Source organism: Suricata suricatta, chromosome 14 (assembly GCF_006229205.1).
Source record: "Suricata suricatta isolate VVHF042 chromosome 14, meerkat_22Aug2017_6uvM2_HiC, whole genome shotgun sequence".
Taxonomy (NCBI): domain Eukaryota; kingdom Metazoa; phylum Chordata; class Mammalia; order Carnivora; family Herpestidae; genus Suricata; species Suricata suricatta.
The window spans coordinates 35,670,421-35,695,606 of NC_043713.1; the positions used below are offsets into that span (position 1 = coordinate 35,670,421).

At 44.9% G+C, this 25,186-nt stretch overlaps 1 protein-coding gene across 1 annotated transcript in view; it reads right to left on the reverse strand.

Moving 5' to 3' along the window:
* MOCOS (molybdenum cofactor sulfurase) overlaps nt 1-25,161 on the reverse strand; it is a 137,154-nt gene extending 111,993 nt beyond the window's left edge. The window contains exon 1 of the mRNA XM_029921728.1: nt 24,556-25,161. The gene's annotated coding sequence lies outside the window, so the exon portion shown is untranslated. The remainder of the gene's footprint in view (nt 1-24,555) is intronic.
* Between the last annotated feature and the right edge of the window lie 25 nt (nt 25,162-25,186).

Below are 25,186 nucleotides of genomic sequence, written 5' to 3' on the forward strand. Positions count from 1 at the left end.
AGGATGTGCCCCAGGACTGCCCCCATCTCAGGGAAGCTCACAGAGTCACAGATGACTTCTGACCTATCCAGGTGACCCGACCTCATGTCAGATTGGTGCTGTGGGATCCTTTAGAGTTCCTTACCAAGATGGACTGTTAATCTTTTGCTTCTAGAAAACAACTTTTTAAAATAGTCCCTCAAAAGGGAGAAACTGACTGAAGTTTCTGGAATTCACATCTCTCTTATAGAAGTGGTATGCTTACTTCAGCAAGACACCATATCTGCTTTAGATCTTGTGGGTCCCTAGACCCAAGATGAGAAGCTTTTGAGGGCCCCCAATCATCCCTTTGGGTTCCCTCCCCTACATGGGCTACTCTGTGCCTGGTGCAGAATCATGATGTGGCAATTTATTCAGGCAGCAAAAATAGGGTCTGATACCTTGACTGAACATAGATGTAGGTTTTATAAAGTGGATAAAACATTTAAAACACTTAAGACAAGTTCATTCACTCAACACACACTTGGGGGCATACCATTTATATATTAGGTTAAATTATTAAATATATGACCTTTATCCATGTAACTATTTGATTTTATGAAAGCATTCTCCCATGCATAATCTCATTTGATCCCCACAAAACCCTCTCAGGTACAAGAGTCTGATGAGACCACCTCCATCTTACCAGTTGGGAAAGAGAGATGAAATGCCTAAGTAGCAGTTACCCAGATATGAAAACAGAGGGCTAAATTTGAGTCCCAGGCTCAGGCTTTCCCTGCTTCACTGGGCAGTCTTTGGAGACGAAATGGCACCAAACCTGTTCTTAAGCATTTACAAGAAAATGCGTTGACCCCAGTTGCAAAGAATGTCTGTCCCATGATTTGTTGCTTCTCAACAAACACTTGGGGAGCTGAGAGCACAAAATCAGCACCTGAAGGAATACATGAGGGGATTAATGGATGTTAAGTCCATGGCAGAAAGCTTGGACACCTCTACCTTCCTCTTCAAACATCAACTTCAACTATAACCTACAGTCCCCAAGAGCATTCCCCATTCCTGGGGGGTTTGAGAAGAGGCATCACATTCATTCATTCCATAACTAAGGATGTAACCACTCTGCCCAATCCCAATTTGGGCACCTGCCCCTTTCCCATTTATAGTCCATGTGCCTTTGGAGTGGCTGACCTCCCAGCTCAAGTGGATGCATGCCCTCCCAGCCGCCACCCTACCCCCATGTTATGGTTATTATAAATGTCCCTAATCCTTACTATTAATAAAATTGTTATTAGAAATGTTGTATTGGTAAATTAGAGGAGCATGATTATGAAAATCATGCCTCAAGCTTGGCTATGCGAAGAAAAAAATGGCCCCCACTGTTGTGGGCCTTTCATCTCACCAAAGGAAAGAAGGAACAGAGGTAGGAGCTGGGGTCAGTCCTTCCATGGAAAGGACAGATTTTATATAAGGATGCTTTCAGTTGTGCATGAAAGGGGGATTCGTGGGTCAAGCAAGCTTGGGAACCTCTCTTGGGCATCATATCTGCCAGTATGTTCTATCAGTAACAGACAAGTACTCTGGATGCACAAAGACTTCTCTCTGAACTGTCACCAGTAAAGGAAGCCCTGGGCTGAGAGACGACAGATCTCCTCTGCCCAATAGCATTCACACAACCATTAGCTTTGCACTGTGGTAATTCACCTTCTGCTGAGCCTTCCACCAACAAAGAGTATCAAGTCACCACCCCAAAGAGGGTAGGATGAGGTCAAAATGTAGCTACTACCTATGATTTCAGAGATGCAGAATTAAATCACAGATCAGTAGAGATGAAAAGGAGTCTGAGGACCAGCTATTCCAATTCCCTTACTCTACAGAAAATGAGGTCGAGAAGTGTCATGTCTAAGTGAATAGAGCAAGTAACTCTTCTAATGCCATAGATTTAATCATGAAATTTGTGTGCGGCCAGTCACGGGGTAAAGAATTAGATTTCAAATACCCTAGTCCTCTTTTCTCTGCTGCCTTTCTTTTATAGATTGTTTTTTTATTACTGTATGCCATTTGGCACATTGATCATCTCCCCAAAATCTTTGGAGGCCTCATTTTTGCTACCTCCTGGTTGAACGTCAAGGCCTAAGTTCTGGTCATCAGCTTTATAGACCCAGAAACTCAATGTTAAGGTTATCAAGGGATAACTTCATGTCTTATCTGCTTTTTGTACTTCTAAGTCCCTAAGGTTAAGCTTAAGGTCCTGGTACATCTGTCACCCCAAGGTCTCAAGGGTCCTGGATCCTAGTCCAGATATTTTTTCACTACCACAGGATCACCTTCAGAAGCAGGTTATATGATCCAGAAATAAACTCCCCAATGTTAAAATTAGAATCTAATATAACCCCCTCATCTTTATGAGGCAAGACAGTGCCAGAAAAGTTAAGTTCTCAGTCCAAATCACACAGCTGGTTAGCCACGACACTCCTTCTGGGACAGGTCTCCTGACTCACAGCCCAGAGTCCTACTTCCTCATGGATCCCATTCCCCCTCTCTACCAAACTGTGTTAGCTATATGCCCATCTCCTTATGATGCTGGACCATAACGCAATTTCTATAACCAAAATGCTACTTTTTCATTGACCTTTTTGACGGAAATGGCAAATCAAGGCTGTTAGCAGATTCAACATAATTGAGATGAGCTGGTACTTTGAAGGAACATTCAGAATAACTCAAAACTGTGGAATGTCACTTCCATATTAATTTTTTATTACAAAATATGAACATTTTGTGGGAATATTTCCCCACCATATTTTAAAAGATTAATTCAACCAGTATTTATTAGTGTACCAGGCATGACTTAAAGCTCCAAAGATATGAGTGATCAAAACAGTTTAAAAACTCACTTCCTTCAAGCAACCATGTGCTCTTATAGTCCAGTAGGAATCATATACTTTTTGTTTTCCTAAATTTAAGGTTTTATTGAGGTTTTATTTGCCTTCAAGGCACTGTGAAGAAAAGTACAAAATTCATAGTCTTTGCCCTTTAAAAACTTAAAATATTTCAGGGAAGATAGACAAAGCACACAGTCACAGAAATAGTTATCAACAAATGATATGTGACTGGGCAGCAAAAGTCAATGGTTTCAAAACAAATCCTTAAACTAATTCAGGGGAGAGGATATCAGAGATCAAAGTTTAGAAGCAACTGGCTTGTCAAGGGACAGAGAGGAGTTCACTGTGGAAAAGCACAGCCAAAAGACACGATCCAGGAGAGCTAGCTCGTCCCAAGAGGGATGGGAAAGATGCCACTCCTCTCCCCATCAAGCCCACCAGACCAGAAAGGGAAGAAATGCTTGGACCCTGTGAAAGCCTGACTGAGACACTGCAGATTCAGACTGTAAAAATTAAGGCTGCCGAAACCTGTAAGCACACGGCGAACACACACATGGAGGCTTTCTCCCAGCAGAATGCATAGGTCATAAGCAGGAGAGGCCAGAGAGTCCGCCTGCTCACTCATCAGACATGCATCATGCACACTGTGCACTGAGTCCTGGCTGAGAAATCCCAGGTGATGGCCACCGCCTCGGGGGAAACAGACTGAGCAAATACATTTCACACTTTGTGAGGACTGAGAGCGAATTGACAGGATGCCAAGACAGAGCCTCTCACAGAGGCACTGCCAGCTAGGTCGGAAAACCTCTAAGGAAGTGGTGGTTTTGCTGGGACCCAGATGAAGAGTGAGGAGCCCCAAACAGAGGTAGGGAAAGTATCCATGACAAGGCAGCAGACTTGGTCTGAGGTCTGAGGCAGGAGCATGGGGTAGCTCCATCACTGGAGGACAGCCTCAGACCACGGGGCGGCATACCACGGCTGGGGTCAAGGGGCCAGGTCAGGCCTGGCCTATAGGCCCCATAAGCCTAAGAGGACATTAAAGTTTTGATAGGAAATGCCAGGACTGCTTTTTGAGTATTTGGGGGTGGGGGAGGTTATGTTTAAATTTTTTTAAGTTTTTTTTTACAGTTTATTGTCAAGTTGGTTTCCATATAACAGCCAGTGCTCTTCCCCACAAAAACCCTCCTCCATGACCATCACCCCCTTCCCCTTTCCTCCTCCCCCTTCAGCCCTCAGTTTGTTTTCAGTATTCAAGAGTCTCTCATGATTTGCCTCCCTCCCTCTTTTTCTCCCCTTCCCCTCCCGATGGTCCTCTGTTAAGTTTCTCCTGTTAGACTTATGAGTGAAAACATATGGTATCTGTCCTCTGCCTGACTTATTTCACTTAGCATGACACCCTCAAAGTCCATCCACATTGCCACGAATGGCCAGATTTCATTCTTTCTCATTGCCATGTAATATTCCATGGTATAAATAAACCACATCTTCTTGATCCATTTATCAGTTGATAGACATTTAGGCTCTTTCCATGATTTGGCTATTGTTGACAGTGCTACTACCTGTATCCCTTGGGTAAATCCCTAGCAGTGCTATTGCTGGGTCATAGAAGAGTTCTATTGTTAACCATTTTGTAAAGCGTAGATTATACTCAGAAAAACGGAGAAAGGCAGTAGGTATAATCCCATTGAGAAATGCTGAGAGCCCAGTGATGGCTGGGAGAATCAGAGAATGGTGGGTTTGAATCACCCCCTTGGCTCTTTTTCCCTTTGGCCAGCCTCATGGGGAATAGAGGCCAATGCTAGAGTCCAACACACCCAACAGATGCTGTTGCCCAAGCCAAGAAGCTTTCTAGAAATGGCTTGTCTGCCGGTTCGCTCCACTGGCTAGGGTGCTCTGGGTGCAGAGGGCAGGTCTGACGTGAGAGATAAGAAGGGAAACTTGTCTTCTGAGGCCTTCACTCCACCCTAGCCCTACTGGCTCCCTGGGCCAGAAGAAACTTCCTCCCAAGCCTGTGACCCAGGCAAGAGATCTCTGGCCACTCACACCCCAACCCCCACCCCTGTAGCTCTGCTCATTCTCAGGCCCTTGCAACACCAAACTGTGGCTCAAAGACTGTAAAAGGCAGAGACACTTCTCCCTCTGCCTCTGCCCAGACCAGCTCCTTACTGCCTCAGTGCAAACTGCTTCTGCGCTTGGAACCTTGTCTCTAACTACCAGGGGGTTCCAACTGCCACCCCACCCATCGCCCATCAACTGCTTCCAAGGAACTGCCACTGACTCAGAGCCGCCTCTGGATCCTCACGCCCCACACCCTGGAACGCCCCCACCTGGGACCGCCCGCCTCCGCACTAGCTCACTTCCTTGTTTTCTTTTTTTAATAATATATTACTAGTTTTATTATTCGAAATTGGAAAATGTAAAATAAGACCACAGCGAAATTCTATTAGACACCGCCAGAATGGCTCAAATTTTTAAAAATCTGATGGGACACCTGAGTGGCTCAGTCAGTTAAGCGACTGATTTTGGCTCAGGTCATGGTCTTGTAGTTCGTGGGTTTGAGCCCTGTATTGGGCTCAGTGCTGACAGTTCAGAGCCTGGAGCCTGATTTTCTTTTGTTTGTTTTTAGTTTGTTTTAATTATTTTTATTTATAGTTTATTGTCAAGTTGGTTTCCATATAACAGTCGGTGCTCTTCCTCAGAAGTGCCTCCTCCATGACCATCAACCCACTTCTCCTTTCCCCCTCCCCCTTCAGTCCTCAGTTTGCTTTCAGTATTCAAGAGTCTTTCATGATTTGCTTCCCTTCCTCTTTTTCCCTCTTCCCCTCCCCATGGTCCTCTGTTAAGTTTCTCCTGATAGACGAAAGAGTGAAAACATATGGTATCTGTCTTTCTCCACTCACTTCCTGAAACATTCCCCAACAGTGCCAAGCTGGTGAATGTCTTCATCTGAACCTCGAGCCTTTTGAAATCACATTTAAATATTTTTGTCCAAGACCCAGGATCACACAAAAACTAGTTTTTAAAAAAAGAATCCAATTCTGCGGGGCGTTGATCTGGCCACGGTCATGACATCTGGACTCAGTGTCCAGAGATCTATCATTTCAAATTTTGCACAGTTCGAACTGGGGCAGCTAGATAGCTGTGCTCTGCCCCAGATTCCCACAACTTTCCTGGCTGGGCTCACCTCTGGGTCATCTCCGTGTCATTTACCCTTCACCCTTACCTGGGTATTCCATTCCCTTACCCACATGGCCAATTTTCTTGAAATGCTTGCTCAGTTCTCCCTTGCCTTGTGTCCCTCCAGACCACTCTCAAATCCCCTGCATCCTGGCCTCCTTAACCACATGGCCAACACCAGCTTCTGTCGAAGACACCAGTAGGCTGCTCGTTGTCAAAAGCGATAGACACATTTTGTCCTCATCCTAGAACATCCCTTGGGCCATTTATTCTGTCAAGCACTCTGTTTTAAAACTCTATTTGAGCTCCTCATATTGCCAAATTCAAGAATACACAGGCTATGAAGGTGAATTTAAGAATTTAGACCCTTTAAGGAGATCTGAGTCTGGCAGGAAACACAGACTGTTTTGTGGTAACACAAGCACAGACCCAAGGTCTGGGAGGCTTTTCTAAAGGATGAGGAGGAAGTTCTCAAATAGAGAAAATGGGAGAGACAAGAATGAGGGCTTTCGTTGCACAGACAGTGGTCTGTCTCCTAGAATCCCCAAGCCAAAATCACAACGGGGCCTCCCAACAGGTGCTGGAAACAACAGGTCCTGGAAGCAACCTCTGAGAAACTCTCTGCATTCTCCAGTCTTACCTGGAATCCTCTCTGAACATCTGTTATGCTCTTTTCTCTCTGCAGACTGGCTTCCTCTGATTACAGGTCCCCTTGGCTGCCCTGAGTCAGCATGTTACACATCAAAATAGAGAATGACCAATTTTCTTGATACTAATTTTTCACTCTGTCATTGATTCATCCAAAGTTAAGGCTCCACCCATCCCAAGTAGGTACAGAGGAGGGAAGGGGTCACATGGTAGGGCTGTGCCAATCAGAACCCTCCGCACCATCGGAGGAGAGACTATGTCCCACACGCAAGGCCGACTGGAAGCCAAGTCCACCTATGACACATGGATGGTAGGCCAGAGGTACCATTGAGTAGATTTTGAATTGAGTCTTGTTGCTAACACAATAAACTTTATCTTAAGGAATAGAAAGAAATAAGCTCCTACATGTATTGCCCACTCTCACGCTTTAGTCTTCTTTGCCACCAGTCACTCCTGGGAACCACTCACTATGCTAAGAGTGAGCTGAATATCTGATCTGTTCGGTTCCAGGGGCCCGATTCTTCTTGATCTCCTCCTGGGAGCCTGACTTGATTTCTGGGATTGTGCAGTCAATCAGGCAGTAGTGCTGTGGTGCCCGGGGGCAAGGATCCTTCCCATGTCTTTCCAGTCCTGCTTCCCTACAGCTGGCTGCTATAGGCTAAGAGTGTCATTGCTATGAACAGTGATCCTACTGCAGACCAGAGCCATCCTGGCTTCCACAGAGAACATGGCCATGAATTTTCCCTTACCATGCCTCACACTAGGTGGATACTCTGCTCTTGACAGCTGTCGGAATTCTGCCAAAGCATGCCATACCCTGCAGACCTACCACAATGCAGACTGCTCAGGCTGGTCCCCGATTCCCTGGAGCCAACTTTTGCAGTAGGAAGCATTTCCTATATTCCTAGGGAGTGGGTCTTTGCCTTGCTTTTTCTCCCCTCTGAGCCCGTGTGGTCCCTTCCTAAAACACAAATCTACCTGTGCTGCTACTACTCCCCCAGCGTGCATGTGCACACACACACATACACACACACACACACACACAGGTGTGTAGGGTAAACCTGTAAACTTCAAACACGCTACTTGTCTACATGCTGTAATTGGTATCCATCTCCATCCAACACATTAAAGTGGGTATCGATGATGCACTTGAAGTGTGGGGGCTGGGGGTAAAGTAGGAAAAATGATATAGGGACCTTGCACAGACCAGTGATGTTCATAGGCCAAGAACCCGAGAGTATGAATAAATCAGTCACATCTTCTGGGTGCTACCCTGGAGGAGGTGCTCTGCTGCTCTGACTATATCCTCAGGACATGGGCCTGTCCCCAGCTTCTGCTCCTGTAACCTCCTTCAGAAGATGACCTTTGGGTTACTGGAATGGCTTCACTAGACATCCTGAGTGCTGGACATACCTGGGAATCTGTGGTATCTGAGCTGCCCGTGGCCAGTGGCTAATCGCTGAGGTGCAGGAAAGGCCTCCATGCCTCGAGGCAGGAAAAGACTTCAGTGTGACTTGGGCTCCAGGGCTTCCCTTGGGATCAGGCCAAAGCTGAACCCTCACCTAAAATCCCACCTGACCTGGCTCCTTCCTACCTCACTTCCCTTGCTCTCCAACCAGCTTCCCCCGAGAGACCTGCCTTAACAAATCATTACATCCAAATCTCTGTCTCCAAGTCTGTCACTGGGGAAACCACCTAAAACAACCGCCAGCAAAATGAGAAATAAATTGCTATCACATGCATGCAAAGAATAACAGGTATTTCTTATAACCCAATCAAATTTCTATTTGGAGACCTCATTTGACCTAGATTGAATGAATTCCTTGCTCCCAGTGGTGTACTAGTAAACCAGGGTGTCCAGGGAAAAGAGAAAGCAAAGGTCTTGATCTCTAGCATTTGCTATTTCATGCTATAAACACTCCCATCCTGGCCAATCCCAACCTCCCAATACGATGTCACTAAGTGGGGGCTGGAAAGAGCCCCACAAAGTGCTCTCACAAGCCAGGAGGAACAGCCTCATGCCACCTTTCCATCCCCACCCCGCATCTTGAGTTTTTGTCCATGCTACTGTGAACATGTCATACTGTGATTTCAGGTGTGGTGGCTACCTGCCCCTGAGTGCCCCCGGAGACTTCCCCATGTGTGGCTACCTAGTCCCTTGGGTCTGCCGACTCTGTTGGAAACTTTCTTGATTTACAGACAGGGCTGTCTGTGGCCCTATTTTCAAATTGGAGCACAACCTTGTAATTCTCTCCCTCTGGGTTCTGCTGACATTCCAGAATTGCAGCCAGAAAGTGGGACACTTCTCCTAACTCCTCTGTCTCTCCTTCCCCATGTGCAGAGAGTCTACCCTGGGGATGGCAAGTGAGAAGGGCAAGGGCACCCCACTTTCTTTCTGAATGCTTCTCTGTGCTTTGCCCTGTCTCTTCTTCCTTTGAGACACCATGGTTAAAACAACTTTAGTTCAAAAGCTGGCTTCCTCCTCCCACAGAGCCTACATTCAGTTCCTATTCCTTACTCCTAAGCATTCAATGATGTTCACTAATAGCTGCCTGGGAACACTGTCTAGGCAGAGGAAAGGGCAGTTGCAAAAGCCCTGAGGCAGGCATGAGCTTGGTGTTTGATGAACAGAAAGCTAGAAACAGTGTACCCGTGCATGTGATGGGGAGATAGAAGACTCAGGGAGGTAGGCAGAAACCACATCGTTCAGGGCATATAAGTTGGGGCAAGGGGGTGGGAGCTTGACTCTTCACCGCAAAGGAAAACCACTGAATGCTTATTAGTAACAGAGTGACATCACTGAATTTATGTTTTTAAAAAATTGCTGCTGCCACTTTGTAGTGGAAACCAGGAAGTCATTTTGATTAGGCTCCTACAGAAAACCAACTGAATGAAGGCAATTGTTTCACCAGGGCGCAGAGGTATTTGAGGCACATGTGAAGGTAGAAGTGACAAGGCTTGATCACAGACTAATGTGGCGCATGAAGTAGAGGGACAGAGGACACATCCCAAGTTGGGGAAGACAGAAAAAGGAATCTGTTTGGGGGCAGGAGGATAAGCTCCATTTTGCACATGTTAAAATAAGTTGGCTATTAGACACGCAAATGGGGTTTCTGAGTAGTTTATTAAGTATTAGAGCCTGGAACTCAGGAAGAGGGGTGAGCTAGCAGTAGATATCTGGGCACAGGAACATGGAGGAAAGATTCAAACCATGGGCTGGATTTTAACCATGACCTGGGAAGGGAGAAAGGACTGAGCCTGAGCACTCACACCACTTAGAGATTAGGTAAAAAGAAGTGGGGATAGCAAAGGAGAGTGAGATGGAGCAGATAGAGAAGAAAATTGGGAGAGAGTAGTCCCAAAAGATGAGAGAAGATGGATTCCAAGAACTGTATCAAATGTAGCTGAGCTCGATGTTGACAGAGGAAATGCCCGATGACTGTGTCAGCAAGCAGGTCCCTGCTGACACTGACCAGAGCTGGTTTCAGTGGATGGGGGCACAGGTGCCAGAGTGAGGTCAAAGAATGAATTGGACCTGAATTCCTACGGAGGATGATTGAGTAGAAAGCGAGACATGTGTGATGCAGGAGAGAGAGGCAATACTCATGGGAAAGAAATGCTAGAAGGAGTAAGAAAGGAGAAGACCTAGAGGGACTTTGGGAGCAGAGGGGAAACACAGGTATCGATGAAATGGGTTTACATCTTTGTCCAGGAGAAGATGAGGTTTCTGTTCATTGTTGTCTCATTTCTTGGTGAAAGGAAGCAAGATCTCAGACTCTATCATTCTCACACAAAGAAGGACTATGAAGGACTATCTTTCACAGTAGAAAAATCCTCCACTCCCTGCTCCACATCACCACTAGCACCTAATTCAAAACCTCCCTGGGAGTCGGCAGTAATTGTTTATTGAACACACTGCATCTGTGTTAAATCCACAGAATATACAGCTGTCTGTGGGCCTAAGGTCATTGTTTCATAAATCTGAATATCATTTACACATAGGCTATTGTACTATTTCTGGGTGAACCAAACTGGCCCCATAGCCATGATTTTGGTGTCAAGACAAAAGCTATCCTTGACTGAGTTCTCCACTTTACAAATTAAAAGGAGCAAGCTGTGTCTGACTGGTATTGCCAAGTGAGAAAGTCTTTTTTAAAAATGGAGCCGCAGGAAGGCGTTCTTTATGTCCAAGCATTATATGTGCATGTGTTGTGATCCAGAGAATTTGATACTTGGTCATTTTTATCTATATTTTGAAACTGACCAATGGTGCTTAACATCTGCTGCCTCCCTAAACCCCATTAGACTGAAATAAAGGTAAAAAGAACAAAATAGTGGGAATGAAGAAAACAAAACTTTGGAAGCCAGATCAGAGGGATCAGCTCGAAGAAAGCTGTACCATAAGGCAGCAGTGGGAAATCAAGAAAAGCACCTGATCGATGTCATTAGACTCCCAAAGACTCAGGAACATAACAGACATGAATATAAATCTAGAAACAAAGGTAATCTTAGTGCTAAAATGTTTTTAAAAAGCAGTAAGATCCTTGGAAGGCCTGGGTGGTTCTGTCAGTTAAGTGTCCCAACTTCAGCCCAGGTCATGACCTGACAGCTTATGGGCTGGAGCGCCAAATGGGGCTCTGTGCTGACAGCTCAAAGGCTGGAGCCTGATTTGGATTCCGTGTCTCCCTCTCTCTCTGCCCCTCTTCTGCTTTCACTCTCTCTCTTTCTCTCTCTCAAAAATAAACATTAAGAAAATTAAAAACAAAAAAAGCACTAAGACCCCAAAACCCCTCCCCCACTCTATACAGCTGAACGAGGGGCCCTCACCCCTCCTGGTCGAGGTCTTGAACCTTATTATTTGCAGAAGGTAAATCAGGACATCTGACCTGAGCATGTGTGAATGGTGAATTATGGAAATGAAAATAGGAAAATTAACTGAAAGTTTACACACTGACTGTAAGATTCTCCACTCAGCTTTCACAATGTCAGGAGCCAAGCTCAAGCTTAAACCCTCTGGATTAAAACACGTAGGAAACTTCTGGAGAATGTAATTATCCGGGAGAAAAGGCCTGAAGATATTTAACTGGGACCGCCCCCCCCAACCCCCAGAATACATTCCAACCACATCACCCTACAGGGAAGACAGCCCAGGTGTGCAGGAATGCCCATGTGCAGAGATCCCAATACACTTTTAAGTTCAGAGGGTGACCAGATAATTTGAAGGAAAACGTAGAGAATGGAAGACACTAACTAAGACAAACATATGAAGAGAAACTTGGAAAAAAGAAATTCAAGAATAAGAAAACTGCAGGGGCATCTGGGTAGTTCAATCAGTCGGGCATCCAACTCTTGATTTCGGCTCAGTCATGACCTCATGGTTTGTGAGATCAAGCCCCGCATCAGGCTCTGCCCTCCAGCATGGAGCCTGCTTGGGATTCTCTTTCTCTCCTTCCCTCTCTGCTCCTCTCCTGCTTGTACGCATGTGCACGTGCTTGCGCGCGCGCTCTCTCTCTCTCTCTCTCTCTCTCTCGTAAATTTTTTTTTAAATTAGAAAACCTCAAAATATTAATATGCTCACAGAGGAAAGGAAAGGTGTGTCCCTAGTAAACAGGGGCAGGATGATTTCCTATTTTATATACATATCTAAATGACAACCAAAGAAACAAAGCCATTGGAAAAATCACAGTTTGGCAACAGACTTTAAAAATCAGGGGCACCTGGGTGGCTTAGTCGGTTAAGAGTCCGGCTTCAGCTCAGGTCATGATCTCATGGTTCGTGGGTTTGAGCCCTGCGTCGGGCTCTGTGCTGACAGCTAGCTCAGAGCCTGGAGCCTGCTTCCAGTTCTGTGTCTCCCTCTCTCTGTGACCCTTCCCTGATTGCGCTGCTGCTGTCTGTTTCTCAAAAATAAATAAAAAACATAAAAATTTTTTTTAAATCAACATCGAGTCACCATCATTAGTTATTAGGAAAATGCAAATTAAAACCACAATGAGATACCACTATACACACACTAGGATGGTTATAATCAAAAATACAAAAAAAATAAAATAACAAGCCTGGGTAAGAGTGTGGAGAGGGGCCCTGGGTGGTTCAGTTGATTAAGCGTCTCTGACTCTTGACTTTGGCTCAGGTCATGATCTCTCAGTACATGAGTTGGAGCCCCACTTTGGGCTCCATGCCAACAGGGCAGAGCCTGCTTAAGATTCTCTCCTCTCTCTGCTTCTCTCTCTCCCTCTCAAAAAATAAACTTCAAAAAAGAAAAAAGCATGTGGAGAAATAGGGACTTTCATATATTACTGGTAAGATTGCAAAATGGGGCAGCCACTGTAAAAACCAGTTTGGCAGTTCCTCAAAAAGTTAAACAGAGTCACCATATGACCAACAATTCCCAAGAGAAATGAAACAAGGTGTCCACACAATAATGAGCAAATTAGCCTTTGACTAATAACACTGCCTAATTTCTGACTCTGGAACTAATCATCAAATCTAAGCTTTGTTGAATATTTACTATGTGGCAGGCACTGCATCAAGCACTTCATGAGTACTGTCATCTAAGCCTTGCAACAATCCTCTGAGCTAAGTACTATTAGTATCAACTCATTTTATAGATGAAAGAATTGAACAGAAAGGTTAAACAATTTGATTAAGGTCACACAGCTACTATGACAGGCCAAGATCTGTACCTAAACAACTAGACTTTAGAGCTGTACTTCATCACAACAGGTTCCATATAATACAAATAAAAGAAGGAGAGGAAGGATTTTTGTGCTCTGTTTCCTTTGTGTAGAGCTAGCCCTAGGAAAAATGTGCTGCATTTGATATTGGCATACTTTTTGGTAAACCCCTAAATGACCCATGGTAGTATGATCCTTAAGCATGTAGATCATACCTACATCCAACACTTAACAAATACACCTGCCCATTTAGTTGAGATGTCCATTCATCCCAACTAGGTGAAAAAGGGAATAGAAGCTATTTGAATTTAAACTAACATGTGGATGACAAAATAGTCATCATATCTTTCCACAAATACTTACACTTTAAATAAAGATACTAACTACCCAAAGAAATAGGGTAGAGAAAGTGAAATTCAAGTATAGTTGGCAGTGTAGAGGGTCCTTCATCAAGGGGACCTAGTGTGCTACCTGAGTGGAGAGTGCTGAGGCCTTTTCTCAGCACAAGTACATTCCAGCCTCACCTCACTCAAATCAGACAAACCACTGTGGCCATTCCACCTTCAATACAGTGCTCGGCCATCAGCCCAGAAAGTTCGTATTCTTGTCCTGGTAGCAAGTAGATTCTTTGTTCTAGATGACAGATGACCCTTTGAGCCACTTCTAAGCAAAGACGATTCTGTTCCTCACAAGCCCTTCATTCATGGTTCTAAGTCCATCAACCAGCTCAAGCCTTGCAACTGATTGAGGGGCTATGACTCTGCATTGGTGATTCAAGTCAGACTTTGGTTCACTTGACCTGGACCTCTTCCATATATACAGATCAAGTCAGAATTTCACTTCTAGGAACACCACAAGCAGCAAGCCAAGGCCAAGGTCTCCTCAAGTTGGACTACTCTGATTACTGCTTTGACTCCACTGTCTATTATGATAACCACACCCATCTTGGCTTTGGCAATTAAGTGGGCCACTTGGTGCCTGAGACCCAAATATCCCCATAGTATTTAAGGGTGCCCAGTCAGTGGTAGTAGTTTATACTCTAAGTTTTGAACTACAGAGAAGAGCAACCACAGAGTTCTTCAAGAATTTTGAGTGTGTCCTCACAAATTTACTTCTCAGTTGTGGGGAAACATGTGTCCTCTGGACTAAGGTGAGTGAGCTGGTCTTATATAATAAATTCACTCTATTATTCCAATCTCCCTAAGCCTTTGGTTCTCTTCCTCTATAGCATACTAAGACAGGTCTGGCATTACAACTTCATTTAGTATAAATCACCTTTTTCGGTCCATGCTCCAGCCAACCAACCAACCAGCCAATCATAGCACTTTCTAGAGTAACAACAGTGAATCCAGAATTTCTTCCATACCAATAAATTTGGCCAGATCCAACCTTATGTTTCTTCTTTATATTATCTCACACCTGTAACATCCTTTCCTGCACATGTTACTCAAATTTCTGTCTGTATAAATTAAAAAACTCTTTTGGGTTATCATGGATCACACTTTGTACCTCACTTTTAGGAAGGTGCTAGAACCTAAGTCTAGTTATAGGCCTGGAAGCAAAGTGGAAACTGTGGGTAAGAAAATCAGTGTCTGCAAAGCATATTAAATTACCTTCATCTACAGGAGGCATAGACTGATATTTGTATGCTGATATTCATTCTCTCTTTATCACTGCAACAGAACCATCTTTCCCCATTTTTAGCTGAGCTCATTACCAGCCCAAATAACAATGAATTTCCCAGATTTCCCTGCAGTTAGATAGGTAAATGATATTATTAAACTCAAGCTAACATGATGAGAACATAAGTGACTCATGCAACTTTCAGGCTGTGTCCTTAGAGGGTGAGGAGAAGTGTCCCTTCTCTGCTTACTTCCATCCTTCAATTTGACGTGAACATGGGAACGGGCTATCTTGAACCAGAGGGACAAATCCAACACCTGCAAGGTAGCAGGGCAATGGTTGGCTTCCTCAGGCAACGTCATAGACAATGGTTAATATACCTGCTTTGGATCACCTACATCTTGACTATCATATGAGAAATATAAAGTTTATCTTATCTAAGCCTCACTGTCCTGAGAAACCTAAAAAAAAAAAAAAAAAAAAAAAAAAAAAGGACTTGTGAATAGTAGAATTCTCCTTTAAAATGGCTGAAAGGGTCATCTATTAACTGGAAGGGAAAAAAAATCTACTCACTCCCAGAGAAGGAACACAAAGTTAGTTCCTGGGATGATGACCAAGCACTGTACTGTATGGAAGGTGGAATGGCAACACAGGTTTGCCTTATTTAACTTAAGTGAGACTGGAATGTCAGTGATGCTGACAAAAGCCCCAACTATGGTAGAATCGATTCTGGAGGGCTTTGAGCAGGGGAAGTCACACCTGGCTCAGCACATGACAAGGATGGAAGGAGGCCAAGAGGCCAAGATAGAGATTTGAGGTTCTCCAAGACTGCAGGACACACAGGATGTGAACCCAATGCAAGCCTTCTGTTGACTGAGACGAAAGAGCAAAGACAAAGCTAGAAGAGCATCTATGAACGAGATATTTGGCTTGTAAATCACCTGCACCTAAGGGTCAAAGATACCAACAGTACCACTGTAAATGTACAGGTCAAGGAGAGGAGGAAAAGCTAGCACAGAGCTCACAAGAGATGGCTGCAGGGGGAAGGAAAGAAGTGTCATGTTGACCAAACCAAGTCAAAAAGTAGGAAGGAGGAGGGAAGTGAGGTGGAGAGTTCAGAGTTGGAAAAAAATACTTGAAGAAGAATCCATCTGAGTCTGGGGAACAGGATAAATAACTCCTTAAGAGAGTAGGTAATGCACTAATGAAGTTTTCAAAAAAGAAATAAATTGATTCCATTTCCAATAGCATCAAAAACAATAAAATATTAGGAAAAAAATTTAACAATAAAATACTAAGGCGGGAAAAGATTTTTATGCTGAAAACTACAAGATATTGATGAAAGAAATTGAAAAAGACACAAATAAATGGAATGGTATCCCACATCCATGGACTGGAAGAATTAATATTGTTAAAGTACCAACAAAAGCCATCAATAGATTCAGTACAATCCTTTATCAAGATTCCAATGGCATTTTTAATAGAAGTAAATAAAACACTCCTAAACTTTATATAGAACCACAAAAGATCCTAAATAGCCAAAGAAATCCTGAGAAAGAGGAACAAAGTAGGAGGCAACACCTGATTTCAAGTTATATTACACAACTATAGTCCTCAAAACAGCATTGTATTGATGTAAAAAAAGACAAATAGATGAATGGAACAGAATCAAGAGCCCAGATAGAATCCCAAACACCTACTGTCAACTAATATTTCACAAGGGAGCCAAAAATACTCAGTGGAGAAAATACGTCCTTTCCACAAATGGTTCTAGAAAAACTGGACAAACTGGACAGCCACATAGTAAGAATGAAACTGAAACCATATCTTATGCCACTCACAGAAATTAATTCAAAACTATTAAAGACTAAAACCCAACACCTGAAGCCACAAAACTTCTAGAAGAAAACGTAAGAACATGGCTCCTTCAAATAAGCCTTGGAAATGAATTTTTGGATATGATACCTAAAGCGTAAGGAACAAAATCAAAAATAAACACCTGGACTACATCAAACTAAAAAGCTTCTGCACGGGGGGGGAAGAAAACAAAGTGAAGACAACCTATGCAATGGGAAAAATATTTGCAAACTACATATTTAATAAAGAACCCCTTCAAATCAATAGTCAAAGACCAAATAACCCAATTAAAAAATGGGCAAAGGATCCAGATAGATATCTTTCTGAGAAAGATATAGAAGAGGCCAATAGGCACATGAAAAGATGCTCAACATCGCTAATCATTAGGGAAATGCAAATTAAAACTACAGTGAGATATCACCTCATGCCTGTTAGAATGGCATCAACAACAAGACAAGAGATAACAAATTATGGTGTGGATGTGAAGAAAAGAGAACCTTGTGCCTGCGGGTGGGATTGTCAAATGGTGCAGCCACTACGGAAAGCAGTATGAAGGGTCCTCAAAAAGATTAAAAGTAGAACTACTATATCATCCAGCAATTCCACTTCTGGGAATATATCCAACAATAACAAAAACACTAACTCAGAAAGATATCTGCACCCCCATGTTCAAAGCAGCTTTATTTACAATAGCCAAGACATGGAAACCACCTCAGTGCCCATGAATGGATGAGTGGATAAGGAAACACACAGATATACACTTACACACACAATGGAATATCATTCAACCATTAAAAATGAACAAATCCTACCATTTGCCACAACACGGATAGACCCTGAGGGCATTATGCTAAGTGAAGTAAGCCAGAGAAACACAGTGTATCATTTCATTTATAGGTGGAATCTAAAAAAAAAAAAAAAATGTGGAGAGTGGGAGAGGGAGGGGAACTGGAGGAAGTTGGCCAAAACATACAACCTTCCAATAATAAGATGTACAAGTACTAGGGACAAAACCACCCCTGCTGTGTGAGATACAGCAAAGTCATTAAGAGAAGAAATCCTAAGAGTTCTCTCATCACAAGGAGAATTTTTCCCGATTCATCTTTTCTTCTTTCTTTTGTTTGTATGGCATCTGTTGAAAATCTGGATGTTAACTGAACCTACTGTGGATATCATCTGACAATATATGTAAACCACACCTTCATGCTATGTGCCTTACTTTTACACAGGGATGTTGGTCAGTTATTTCTCAGTAAAACTGGAAAATAAACATAAAATTAAAAAAAAAGAGAGACTAGATAAAGCTTTAGCAACACCTTCAGAGCCAGAACTAACCACACAGATACAGCAGATCTTTTTTTTAATAAACCAAATATTTGAAATTCACATAGCAAGGAGTTTAGATATGCCAACCACAATATCCTAGTTGAATGCAGAATTATGCCTACCAGTACATTTCAAATGGAGAATTCAAAAATGGCAATCAGAAAACTTCCCCATTCCAATATGATAAAACTATGCAAACAAAAAATGTATATGCTGAAGGAAACTTGAAACATATTTTAAATTACTATTACAGTTTTAAAAAATATACCAATAAATGAGAAAAATGCAAAAGTTTATATTATCACTCTTAACTAAGTTTTAAAAATGACTTAGCTAAATGCTCCATGCCTGTTAGATATTTATTGGATTGTTCACAATTATGAAATTGTTAAAAAGGTATAATGTGCTCTCTCCACAGATACTTAGATAGATACTATGTCCTGATGGGTCTGAAAGGCCCAAGTGGAGGGTCTGGTGAATATGATAAGCTTCATATGCTCTTATCTCTTACAGCTAAATAATTTAAAGCACTTTAAGTGTTTTCCAATGCAGCTTTGTGCTTAGCCTCCATTCAATGGAACACTTGTTTTATTTTGTACACTTGATTCCATATCCTCACTGTTTAAATCCACAAATTTTACAAAATTTAATGTTTTACATTATGTACATTGTGTCATCATAGAGTTCTTTTTTTAATTTTTTATGGGTTTTTATTTATTTTTGAGAGACAGAGACAGTGCGAGCAGGGGAGGGTCAGAGAGAGAGGGAGACACAGAATCCGAAGCAGGCTCCAGGCTCTGAGCTAGAGCCTGATGCGGGGCCCAAACCCACGAACCGCAAGATCATGACCTGAGCCAAAGCTGGACACTTAACCGACTGAGCCACCCAGGCACCCCCATATAGTTCTTAATCAATTGCTCTTAAATATCCAGGTGTGCCTACACTGTTCTAAGTTCTCCTGAATATTTATGGGAAAAGTTATAACATGATATACCATTACTGTGCAACTTCATATACAATTAAAGTAGCATAGGATCTAAAAGGAAAATGCCCATATGAAAAAAAAAAGAGAGAGAAAATCATATTCGATACAGACGACGAAGATGGTGGCGTAGCATCAGAAAGCCAAAAGTAAACTGTCAGCATAATTCTAGGGAGAACATATTTAACCAGAAGAATCCAACTGTGCATGTGCAGAAGGAATAAAACTGGTATGAAAACTCCTGATAACTAAAAACACACACACCAACTTTCATTTGAGTAATTTGGCTGTAGAAAGATACAGAATTGCTTTCTTATGAATCTCAACTACTCATATCAGTACCTTATGATCCATGTCACTACCTGGTAGTTTTATTAAAACATTCCTCAAGCATCGCTGCTCTTCTGCTCATCTACCTAAAATGCAATAATAATACCCCCCATGTTGAGCACCTGCAGAGTGTCAGGCATTACACAAGGTGTGCAGTGCCCACTGTCTCACAACTACCCAAGGAAGAGAAGGCATTAATAACTTCCTTTTACAGAAAGAAAAGAGAAACAAGCAAAGAAAAAAAAAAAAACCATCCTCTATGATCATACAGTAAAGGGCAGAGCTGGGATGTGAAGAGATCTTTGAAACTGCCAAGTCACAATACCCCCGCCCCAAAGGTGAAGTCCAAAGCATCCCGCTTATCCCTACGAACAAGCATTACTGCCTGTAACGCAATGTAGACACTGACAAACCACAGGCTCGACACAGTTCCAGCTTCCAAGACTCCTGTCATAAAATGACTGTCTTGTGTTTGCAAAATACTTTCTTTTAGAATTAAAGTATGTATTTCCAACCCTTTCCACTATTAACTTTTCTCCTTTCTGAAAGTGATAAATACTATCTACCTAGATAAGGCTGAGAAGGTGTAACAGTAAAGAAAGTCACTTTAAGTACTGTGACTGCATCCTTCAGCAGCTCAAACCTCCCACCACCAACAGTTATAGCAGCAGCAAAGGGTAGAATCATCTAGAATTCTTGGGATGTGTGTAAGTGTGACTTCAACATGTCATGTGCCACACAGGGAGAAATATAGGATACCATAGAGAAAATAATTATATTTAGATAGCCCTACCCATACATATTTCAAAAGCAACTCAGTGGTTTGGCTCTAATGTTTATCCAACTATCTCTAAAGGGAATTTTAGAAATTATTCTGGGATTTGCATAATTACCCAAGTGTGATTTTTTTTCCTCAGAGCACTAGTTGAATAGTTGATCCTTTTTGTGTGCTATATAGTCCCCTGTTGTGCTCTGTTCTCTCCTAAGCCCTGGTCACTTCACTTAGGGGAAGCATAAGGTATGAAGCCTCTGTGGCTCCTGGACCAATCAGTTCTGTCCAAGCCAGGCTTCCCTCTCCTGCCCTAACCATGGTTAAGTTGGGGGCTCTTCTAAGCAAGACATTAGGAAACATTAGGTGTCCAAGCGACACCAGGGAAAATAGAATGAAGGGGTAAGATGCAAGTGAAGTAAAATGTACAAATCCTGTTCTGACCCAGGAATAGACTCAAATTATATACTTAAAGATGGGTGGGACCCTACAATCATGTTAAGAGTAAAAATATTTCTAAAGTATTCAACAATGACCAGATATTATTATATTAATGATTTCATACCATTATAGAAGGTTTTGTCTGTTTTCTCCATGTGTAATTTAAAAAAATTTTTTTAACATTCATTTTTGAGAGACAGCATGAGTAGAGAAGGGACAGAGAGAGAGGGAGACACAGACTCTGAAGTGGGGCTTGAACTGGGTGACTATGAGATCATGACTGGGGCTGAAGTCAGATGCTTAACCAACTGAGCCACCGAGGCATCCCTTCCCCATGTATTATTTTTAAGAAAAAATCAGAATGGCTACTCAAGTAACGGTAAATAATTTTGGAAATCTTTAAAATGTTCAGTTTTGGAGGGAGGGGGACGCCTGGGTGGCTCAGTCGGTTGAGCGTCCAGGTCATGATCTCAAGGTTTGTGGGTTCAAGCCCCGTGTCAGGCTCTGTGCTAACAGCTAGCTCAGAGCATGGAGCCTGCTTCAGATTCTATACCTCCTTCTCTCTCTGACCCTCCCCTGCTCGTGCTGTCTCTCTCTGTCTCTCAAAAATAAATTTAAAAAACATTTTAAAAAATTTTAATGTCTTTATTGATGTGGGGAAATCTATCATTAGATGTTCATTTTGGAAGGTAAGCAATATTTACATTATTTTATAGTAAATTATAGTTTTTGTCTTGCTTTTAATGCCGAAGAGTCATATAATACCTACATAAAAGAGGTCTGATTTCACTTATTACTTCTCTGTAAACTTCTTTCTACAGGAAAAAAGAAAAACCTCAAGCATCAGTTTAAACGCATTGGCAGTTAATTTTAACATCTATCATTAAACAAAAAGGCTACAGCATATCTGTGTAGAAAAATTTCAACATCAATGTTAGAGAATTAAAAAGAAAAAAATACACAAACTTCTGCAAAGGTCTGGCTTTGAAGGCTGCCTTGCCCAGGTATAAAAATAGATGTCTAAAATGTAAAAATCGATTCTAATGCAAACAGGTCATTGCACTCTCCATGTGGAGCATATTAGGGAAACCTGACTATTTATTTGACTTAGTAGCACCTTGGGTGTAGGCAGACCTGAAAACCCCCCAATAACCTTGAAAATATCCACCTCTTGTTTAGAATTGAATGCCCAAATCAGGTGACACCTACCCAGCCCCCTTTTGTCCCAGCAAGTGCAATGATTAGAAGGCATCTGGTCCCTGGCAGGTGGTTGTCTTCCCTAAGCAGCAGCCAAGGGGGGCGGGGTTCCTTAGGGAATCAGCCCTCAGGTCCTTCCAAGGAGCTCTTGCTCTCTCGCAGGCAGGGGGCGAGGTCCCAGGTCCTTGTGCTTCCTTAGCCTTCCCTTGGGCCGGCTTTCCCCGAGGGTGGGGTAAGCAACAGGCTCAGACAGAGCTGGGGTGCCTCTACGGCCCCCCGTCCCCACAGGCGCACAGGTTCGCCTCACTTCTCTTAGCCCGGAAGACCAGCAGGAATGCAGAAGCAAGGGCGGGAAAGGGAAGGCGGCCGAGGATCACCTGGGCCCACCCGGGCTCTCGCGGGAGCAAGGGAGCCTGCGGGTGGGCCCGGGGTGGCGGGCGGGCCGGGGCTAGCGTTTGAGTTACTGGAAGAAGCAGCTCTCCTTCCAGGAAGGTCCGGTCCCTCGAGCGGGCCACTGCGCGGGGCCCACAGGGCCAGAGGAACAAGCCAGAGGACGGGGGTCATGCGGGACCGGGTGGCAGGCAGTGCTCCCCGCCCCGCCCTGCACCCCGGGAGCCTCTGAGCAGCTCTGGAGTTGCCTGCTGACGACGGGCACCCTGGAGCATGGGAGCTGGGAGTGCCACGCACCCCTATCCCTCTGCAGGGCAGAGTTTAACAGTCCACTGATGGGCTTTGCAGTGTAAACCACTAAGGATTATCGAAAGGACACGGCCCCCCAGCCTTGGAACATCCTGGGATGGCGAGCTAAGTTCTGCAAGGGCCAAGCCCAGAGCAAGGTGGGTGGCAAACGGTGGATAATCCCTGCAGTCACATCACTAACCAAGAGTGGACTGAGCTGGCAGCTAACCAACCACCTGCAGAACTCCAAAGGAGCTGCTACCCTGAGGGGAGACGGGGAGGGGAAGAAGCTGGGGTGCTGGAAAAAGTGGGGGAGAGGAGAGGGGGTAGGAAAAAGAGCCTGCCTTCTGACCCTCTGACCACGCCCCTGGCCTCCTGCCCAGTCTGCAAGAACAACCACAAATCAACCCTCATACTGAAAGCCCCTTGTTTAACTCGGGCAGTGGCTTCCACTGGGCAAACAGTAAACGTGCCAGGCACACTGTCAGGTGCTTCAAGTACAGAGAAGATGCCCAAACGCTATGTATGGAAGGCACCAGAAGTAGCCTGGTGCTGTTTTCACCCACATCACTCTCCCCAAGCCTTTCCCCTTTCCAAGCTGAAGCAAACTGGTGGAGAGAAGTCCACATCAACTTCACGGATGCTGCGCTCCTCCTCTCCATGCATGGTTATTAAGGAGAAAGATCCCTGAAAAATGGTCCTGCCATTTCCCCCTCCTGCTGCTCAAGGATTTTGCATCTTTGCTGCAGACTAATTCCACTTGAAACCTTTCTTTGGTTTTCCGTGGAGTTTCTGGCACCTTAATACTCAACTACAAAGTCCTCCCAGGTAGCTGGGATTGTCCCTGGGGAAACATTCTAGAGCCCCACACCCCATTACTCGAACAAATAAAACCCTTAGCACAGGTGTGATCTTGAGGCCTCAACCTCCTGCTCCGTTTTGCACCTGCAAAAAGGTGGTCTTTCCTCCGAAGGCCACTTTTTCTTTGTAAATGCAGCTGCTACTTGATATAAGGTGATCTGTTTTCTAGCTCTGGTGGGGAAGTGAAAAGTTCTGCACCATCAGTCATTCCTAGAAGTGGGATTCAGCCCAACAGCCACCTTCTGGTAGAGGAGAAACTCAGAAACTCTCCAAGCAGGCTGCCAGTCTTTAGACTTGACACACAGCTGCTTTTAATACTCAGCAGGCCCTGTAGAAATAGTGAGGTCCTTTACTGGGAGTCGAAGAGGCTCCTTCTGGCCTTCCCGTAATTACCTTGTCGCGTCCCAGGGAGTCCCAGTCGGGCTCTCTTATCCTTTAAAGATCTGTTAGGGCGGGCGTCTGGAGGGCGGGACCGGGTCTTGAACCTCCATAGCCCCAGCATCCAGCGCTTTTTGTTGGAGGGACTTTTGTGGAATAAAAGTAAACAACCTCAGGGCACTGTTTCCCTGTACCTTCCTCCTCCCGTTCTTTTCAGAGCGGCCTGAGTCCTTCACTAATCCCGTCACTGTTGTTGGGCTATGGGGTGGGGGGCAGATGGCTTCCATACCTTCTGCATGCACCGTGTGCTGTGAGTCTGGGGACGGAGGGCGGAGGGGACTCTGGTAGGACCCTGCATTGTACCTGGGAAGATGGTGTATAACCGCCTTCCGGCTAGATTTGCATCCTTTGTGCACAAGGCAATACTCCACGGAAAAAAACCTCCACGTGTGACTAAATTCAACACAGTCTACAGCGCATGCGGACCCTGGCCACAGAACCCTACACGGGGACCGTTCAGTGAGACCCCGAGCGTGCGCCCCAGCGCGGAAAGTGGGAGTGCCCGGCTGTGGCACTGGAGACGGCAGCAGGCTTCTGACTCCGCCAGTACTGGGACCCGGGCGGCGCGGACTGCCCCAACCGAGTCCCTGAGCCTTAGGGACTTGAACTTAGGTTTGCTCCCTTGGCCTGGCCCCTCCCCAGGTGCCCCCTTCATCGTCCACCCCCACCCCCCAAGTAACCTCGGCCAGAGGACCGTACCTACTGCCAGCAGATGAGGAGCGGCGGCCTGAAGATGAGCCCGCACACCACTTCCGAGGCCACTGCGTCGGTCCGGCTAATCCAAGCTGAGTGGCGAAGTTCCAGGGTCCCTAGGGCTGGGGCGCCGGCGGCCCGCAGTCACCCGGGCATCGCCTCAGAGACGACCGCCGCGCTGTCCGCCCTGAGGGCGCGCTCCCTGGGCTGTTGGCCGCTCCTCACCGGGCTCTCGATCGTCCCTATTAGGTCTCTCCGCCGCCCTTGGCTGGTCCCTCCGCAGCGCGTCGCCCGGGGCTCGGCCGCCGCTCACCAGGCTCTAGTGGCCCCCTCGCCCGGCGCCCCCTCCGCCGGCCCATGAAGTGGGAAATCCCCAATCCGTTGGCGGCCGCTCCTTCAGCGACTGGCCGGAACCAGAGCCCTCGACCGGGCACTTCGGGAGCGTCCCGGGGGATGGCGCGGCGAGGTAAGGGGGCTAGAAGGGCGTGCGGTCGTTCCGTCTGGCCCCTGGGGCGTCCCTCAGGGGCGGAGGGAAGGTTTCTTTGCGGAGTCCCCTCTGAAGCCAACGTGCCTCGGCTGCCCGGCCGGGCCCCTGCCCACGCCGGCTGCGACGCGCGGCCCTCCGCCCGGCTCTCGG